Genomic DNA, 7,789 nt, shown 5'->3' with positions numbered 1-7,789 from the left:
GGAGTATAGTGGATACGTTTCCCGTATATATTAAATTTATTTCGAAATATCGAATTTCGATTAATATCAATCAAGGAACGAAAATCCTATAAAACATTTTCCTTCGTGTAAAGTCCAGAGAGATATATTGCACTTCATGTCCCTTTTTTTCTTGTTAATTAAACCGATTAGGTGGCAATTATTGGAAGAATAAAGGAAAACTGTAGATAACAATCGGCTAGAAGACTTATTGGATTACGAAGAAGAAAAGTTGCAAGAAACTGAATACGATACTTCTTGAGAGATAATATCGAATTCTTGCAAGATTTAATGAATGCTATATAAGTTTACTTCCGATTATAATTGAAGATTGAATAATAGACACGAAAAATTGCAAACTTTGTAATAAATACCTACAGCAGGGATTCTTATCCATTGTACAAAATTAAATTTAATTGATAAACAAAAATATCGGAGCACCATACGTATAAATTTATATTTGTGTTTCTTTATTATTTTATTAACAGTTTTAAGATTTTTATATCCAATTTTCAATGAAAAAAATCTCGCGGACAAATTATTTTTTATATGAATAATTCGAACATATTGGAGTTGATTTTGCCCAATCTGAAATATTGCTAGAACACGTTTTTTTTTTATATTGCAAAGATGTTTCCATCGATTATCCGGTGATGAAGGTGGCGCTAAATAGTGGTGGAAGCGATATTAGAGGCGGTGACGATGCTTCGACGCTAAAAGGAATTATGATTGCACATCCCACCAATCTTTTATTATTATGCACCTACTTCGATAAACAAACAAATTATTATATCTCTACTCTTCTCTGAATGGCGTTAATAACATATATATATATATACACAGCAAAAGAATCGATAAACTGCATCTTTCAATTTTAATTAAAATTGTATTTCACCAATCACTTGCCCACAATTAAAATGACTACAAATACCTTATAATCTGTAAAAGCGTACATTAAAAGGCAACTTTCCTCAAACGAGAAAAATAGAAAATCGTAATTCTCCTTCTTCGTTCTTTTTTCATTCCAATAAATTATAGAGTTAAAAATTACAAAATTGAAGCTTGTCATAGATCTCGAAATCGCGTCGACAATCCCAGGAAGATGCAAGATAGAAAATAAGAAGAAAAGCGGGAGCTACGAAGGTCGAAAGAAGCTCGAGGATCGGAGAAACTGCCAAAAGATCCGGAGACATTCAATTGCCAAGCGTTGCGGATAAAGTCAGCACGTATTAAAATGCAAGTTTGAGCCGGCGTGAATGTGAAAAATCGATAAACGCGGGTGCACGGCCGAGCTCGGGCTTACAAATGGTCGGATCTTTAGACGATAACCAACTTTCAGCGCGGGCACGCGGGGTAAAAGCTCATTCATCATCGTGTACTTGGATGCAGCGCATTGTCCGCATCACGTGCACGCGCCACGGGAACATTAAATCGATCCTCGTTCACGCGTGATTTACCGCGGCGAATTGAAATCGTGAAGAGGCTCGCGGTGCTTACGATTTTTCCTCTGTAATCATCTGTCGAGGACACAGAGATCGCGCACAAATTATTTTTCATCTCAATCTGAATACGAACGAAATATTTGTGGAGGATACGTGTTCGAAATTTTATTTTCGATGATGATTTCGCCGTTTCGTTGCGTCCTCGAGATGGATTTCTTTGAACGATATCAGGATTTTATTTCAAAGGAGATACGTCGAAACATTTCAGGGTTTTAAGTAAATTAGAAAATCGGAGTTGGAATATTGTATTAATAAACTTGTGGAGGATTATTTATCATTCAAATGAAATATTAATTTCAGATTGAAACAGTGTTAAAAATACCTGATGAATTTTACTTTTTAATACAATTTGATGTTAAAATAAGAAGATATCGATTCGTTCTTGTTATTTCTCATTGAAGGATAATTTCAATTTTATTTTGTGATTTTTGGAAGAATCATTAATATGAACATCTTAAAAGAATAAAGGAAAAATGTATTATTTCGATAACTGAAAATATAACAGAAAAATTTAATCAATCTCCAATTTATTCTGCAAATAAAAGGAAAAGTAAATATTATTGATCTCTGAAAGAATAAAATTGCTTAATTTTAAATTCGTTTTAACATTTACCTAACTGTACGCTATTTTAGTTCCATTAGCTCTGTCTACAATCTATTTACGACTTGCTCTCCATGTCTGATGTTTAACAATCTTAATTCAATAAAGTCACTCCTATCATTTCACAGTGTATTTTAAAAACTTGATATACGTACGTATTTACATATCCATCACTTTAAACTAACGTTCTCATTTATCTTCTCTCCCATGTGTCAAAGTTTATTCATTCCTTTAAACCGAATATAAAAAGACTCGTCGAATTGAATTAAAAAATCTCTTCATCCTCGTATCTTACAAACGATTTCTCTCAAATAATATCGAAAATAAATCAATAAATCATCTGTCAATGTTGTATTTAAATTTACAATTATAATATATCTGATTTAATCAAAAATATCTTGGTTTTAATTATTTTGCAAATTCTTATTTTATTTTAACGAATTTGCATGTAACTGAATCTGTAATCATCAATTTTCTTCTTCTTATTAATTTATTTATAATTAATTGCTACATCTTCGTTTTAATATATTTCAACTTTCGTTATTATGATTTCTTATATAATAATATTCAACATGCCAGAGATTCAATTAAATTATTCATCATCGATCTATTAGAAATATCAATCGAAAAGCAAAATAACACTGTTTTCACAGCAGATTTTGAAACACGAATCGAAAAATAAAAACGAAATTTCAACCGAGGACTACACTCTAAGTCTACAATTATTTATTTCCTTTTCTCTTTAAGTCTCTTACTGTCTCATCGGGTTGCATCACGTGCCAAAAGTCGTTTAATGGTTGCTTTTTCCTCAGGATCATGAGAATTTTTAGAGAGAATCCTACACGACATTGCTTTGTCTCGCCTGGTCCAGCAAAATTTCTTCCTTCGATAATCGAGAAAAACTTGTTAAATTTTCTTCAAACATCGTTCGAAACTTGTTCCTCGGCAGAGGAATTACGATGAAAAAAAAAAGTGATTGATATAGCGCAAGAAATTATTTATTATATATATATAAATTATATAAATGCATTTGAAAAATGAAGTTTCAATGAAGTTTTAATTACAACTTCGTTTTAAATCTGAGAGGTTAAGTAGCAAGTTCTGTGCTCTTATTTTTACGAAGCTTGGAAAACTCTTTATTCTTTGGATCATTTTAAATTTGAAGTACACAAGCAATTGTTAGGATTTTGAAAATTAAAAAATTTACGAGATTATTTCATTAAACGAATTAATTGAAAATGGATTCAATTCAAAAACAGAAATCTAATCGAAAATGCAAAAGATAAAAGTATAATTTAAAAAATATTTGACGAGAGAAAAGCTTTTTTAAAATTTTGATTTTGTTCAGATCCTAATTTCTATTATATTACAAATATGCTTACAAGTTAGATTACAAACTTTATTCATCACATCAAATTAATTTGAAGTTGTTCGAGCTTAATTTTACTACTATTATATCTCCAAAGAAATAGACGAAGAACGAAGAAAAAGCAAGATTATGAAAACATTTCTTATTATTATCAGACAATAAATAAATTTAGGATTCGCGGTGAGGAAACTTTATCTTGAAGAAAATTGCAAAGAAACATTTAACTATCATTAAACTGCGATTCGAGGAAACTTATCATTTGATTCTTACTAAAACGAAACTTCTGATAACATATACTATCCTTAATTTTAATATTAGATTTTAAATCGAAGTACCTTCGATTATTTTCCCATAATAATTGTACGTTTTCATGAACAACCTAAGTACTTTTTACTAAAAGTCTTCCAAGACTATTTTTAAGACTAAATATATAGTTTTATACAATTTTAAAGTTTGCAAGTTAAATTATTAAATCGAACCATCTTTAATTACTAATCATTGTACCATTCTTTTGTATAATATTTTTTCATCGAAGATAAAAAGAATAAGATTTTCAAATTAAATTAGATTAAAAAGATTATTAGATTATTACCATTTTAATACGCTTCCACGAAACTTTACCTTTTAATTTTTCCAAAAAAAAATCGGAAGAAACAATTCGACGACAATATGGGACGAATTATACAATCTATTTAATCCCAAATCATGCGTTCGAGCATCACGACGGCCAACTGTCAACCATCCTATCGCGTACAATAAACTGTTGCATTACAATTTGATTACAATTAAAGCGTCCTATTTTATTATTAGGAAACGCGCGAGCACGCGTGATGCGAGCAATAATAGAATTGTTCAACGCGCCAATTGAACCGACAAGATATAATAACAATGAATAATGCATCGAGATAATTATCGAGAAAATAATGTAGGCGCGTGCCATGGAAAACGTTATCGATGGAACACGCCCGTGGAAAATTTCCGCTCAATCGATATCCCCCATATACCTGAGACGACTTTCTCGAGGGGATGAACACCTCGGCGGCCACCGATGCACAAAAATCTGCATAACCCTTCGCCTTTGCTGGCGAATCATAAATCATCGTTGGCCGCGCACACTGTGACGCGAGACTTTTGCCTTTATGTCGCGAAACCGTGCTCTGTTTTATGCATTGCATAAAGTCCGTCTTGCTCCACTCGGTGCCTCTACAATTTTGCTCTGCCTTAATTTATTTCCGTGTCGCAAAAGAAAGTAATTTCAATCTCTTGAGCAAATGAAACGTGCGATTGAATTATAAACTTGCGCGACGAATGATCATTAATTCAGTTATGTAACCGTTGATCAAGTTTGATTACTTTTGTTATTTTGAGACGAGAGAAAAACAATTCTGCAAAAAAGAAATCGAGGAAATTGATGCAATTATGAACGGGAGATTATTGAAAAGGGAATTCGAAGAGTATTTAGAATAAAAGGAAACCGATCAGGCATTTTTCTTTCTTCAATGCGGATCGAGATAAAACTTTAATGAATTTTCAACTCATCGCATAAATTTCTACAGAAGAAAATTCGAATGGAAAATTAATTAGAATTTACAATTTCAATCGCAAGCGGGAACGTTGACTGACAGTTCACGCGAATTCGAAGTCGATATTTTCGAAACTGGTCAACGTCTTATTGACATTTGAAAATGAAAATCGCAAACACGGAATATATCGATTTAACAGGCGCAAGGGATAGGTGTATTAACGTGTACAATAGGGCATTAAGTAAACCGTAATATTGGCACAGGGATCGTTCGATTAGTAATAGTTTAATGACGACAATTCTCTGATAATGTCCGTGGTATTAGCGTTCTCCTCTGCCTACGGATCGTTGCATATCAGATGAAGATTTAGACCTGCCCGGGGCATTGCTAACTTCGAAACAATCTCGCCTATGTGTGCCTATGTGCGTGTGCATAGGTAAGCATGCAAGAGACCCAACGTGTTATGTACACTGTTGTTGTCTCAAGTTCAAGAACGTAAGCTCTAGGATATACAGATTTAACGTGATTAAACTTATCGTATAACGTTACTGTCCTGTAGCTCCTGCGGGATCTATACTTTATCCACATATTGAAAAAGTTTTCGTCCGATTATAACTGGCCCTATTCTACTTGCTTCTCTCTTAACTCAACTCCATCTCGTATTATTCGAAGGACGGAACGAAAACAATTCCTTGCCAAGAATATCTCGATTAAAAAAATTCCTTGACGTTAATTTGACGCGAAAAAGAAAAAAAGGGAGGAAAATGTTACGTGAAAATTCCACATTTCAGAACGAAGCAGAAATAGAGTTAGAGTGGGGAAAAAAACGGGGAAATTTATTCTCATTACCACTCTAAAAGCATATATTAACGGGGACAATTTTCGCGCGTTCTCGTATCTACCGTGGAAAAGTATGTGGCTCGATTACGAGCACCTTACGATATCGATTCCGAGCAGTTTGGACCGAGCAGTTCACACTATCGGTGATTTTTATCGAGAAATACAGTGGCGGTTCTTCATCAATGATGCGAAAATCGTCCCGCAATAGAGGCCGCATTTACGATACTTCTTCAGGTCATAAATTACCTTTTTACAACACCATTTCTTTCTCGATGGCATCGCGAGAGTTTTACCAGATATCACTGGCAGATTTAAGGACATCGTTCCTTTAAAAATCACTTTGTGAGGGGGGGGGGAGAGAGAGGAGAGGTATTCTCTGTAATCACGTATATCGCTTTTCTTCCGAAGCTTATCATGGCGCGCCAGTTTCTAGGAATTACTAGTCATAAATTTCGAACTTTCTTTTCTCGAAAATCGCGATACTGGCCGTGTATTTATCCTATCTTCCTATATAACGATAGTTGAAAACTTTTATTCCAAATTCAAAAGAGGATAGAGAACAGACTTTCACCGCGATATATTCAAATTATTATTCAAAGTTTTTGATAATTCCTCTTTTTATTCGCTCTAATTCAACGTTTGTTAAAAACAGAAGAGACGAACAAAAACGAATACGTGCGATCGATGATAAAAAATAGGATGTTAAAATGTTAAGATTTTTAAAAGTAGGAAAAAAAAAATGGAAGAAAAATTTCCGATGGATATCGCCTCGAAAGAATTCACAGCTTCGAGGTCTCATAATGGAACGTATATTGATGTTAATCGTGCCATCCAACTGATCATAAATTGCTCTCTCACAACACACGAAGGGTCGAAGGGCTATCCCAGTTTTTGCGATGCCATTGATACACCCACTACGCGTTCACGTCAGTTTAGAGAGGACTTGGCTATGCATGGAAAATGTCAAGCAAAACTTTTTCAACAAAATATTCCAGTCGTACCACCGCCCTCGATAATGATTGATGCATCGAATGCCCGCACACTGCAGAAAGGGGATTTATGGCTCGATTCTCTTGGATAAAGGGAATCTTTTGTGCAACTATAATGATTATAGGACACGTATATAATACGCTGGTGGATAGTGCGTAATTAGAAAAACCGAAATTATGTATTCGGTTTTCCCTTCTTTCCAATCGTCCACTCTCGTTCACGATCCTATAAACAGGAAGATTAACCTAGATTCTCTTTCAGATTTTTTAATCAGCCTTTTTTTGTTCCAGAAATTGAAACCGCTCTGTGAAACCCCTAATATATTCTTGATGAACCTTTTGTTGTTCTTTTCGAGGAATTATTCTTCTCAAGGAAAGGATATTACATGTTATTCACATATGATCGAGCACGACAGTTTCGATCTTTCTTTAATAAGAATTTAATTGATTTTATTATTCGTCTATTCAATTGAATTAACAAAGGAGGAATTGGATATAATGAAAAATATATATGATAATTGTAGATAACATTTGTATCTATTCTATTATCATATATCATTTCAAAATCTTTTTCCATTATCTAAACGAGACTGAGCATATAAATAAACCGATTAATAATCACAATTAGATTATTTCTAGAGAAAAAAGAAAGGAATGAAGAGTTTCTATCTCAAGATAATCCAGACTTTATTCCAAATCGTATTTCCGACGAATATCCCCCTTCTATATTCATTATGCATTAGATTGGTCCTATAACGATATATCCTATACGATGGACCATTATACGGAAGATTAGAAGAGATTTAGGATCCTCGGATTTTAGGGATCTCACAAGGCCCCCGAGGTTATTATCCCTTCTTAATAATAACCTGTCAAACGTTTCCCTAATTTTTAACAAGTCACACTCGAAAACTCGACGCGACAACGCATACTTTGTATTTCATCTG

Source organism: Apis florea, unplaced genomic scaffold (genome assembly GCF_048593485.1).
Source record: "Apis florea isolate Af1SG1 unplaced genomic scaffold, ASM4859348v1 contig_3696_pilon, whole genome shotgun sequence".
Taxonomy (NCBI): domain Eukaryota; kingdom Metazoa; phylum Arthropoda; class Insecta; order Hymenoptera; family Apidae; genus Apis; species Apis florea.
The sequence above is the reverse complement of the archived record's forward strand: the minus strand, read 5'-3'. Positions refer to the sequence as shown.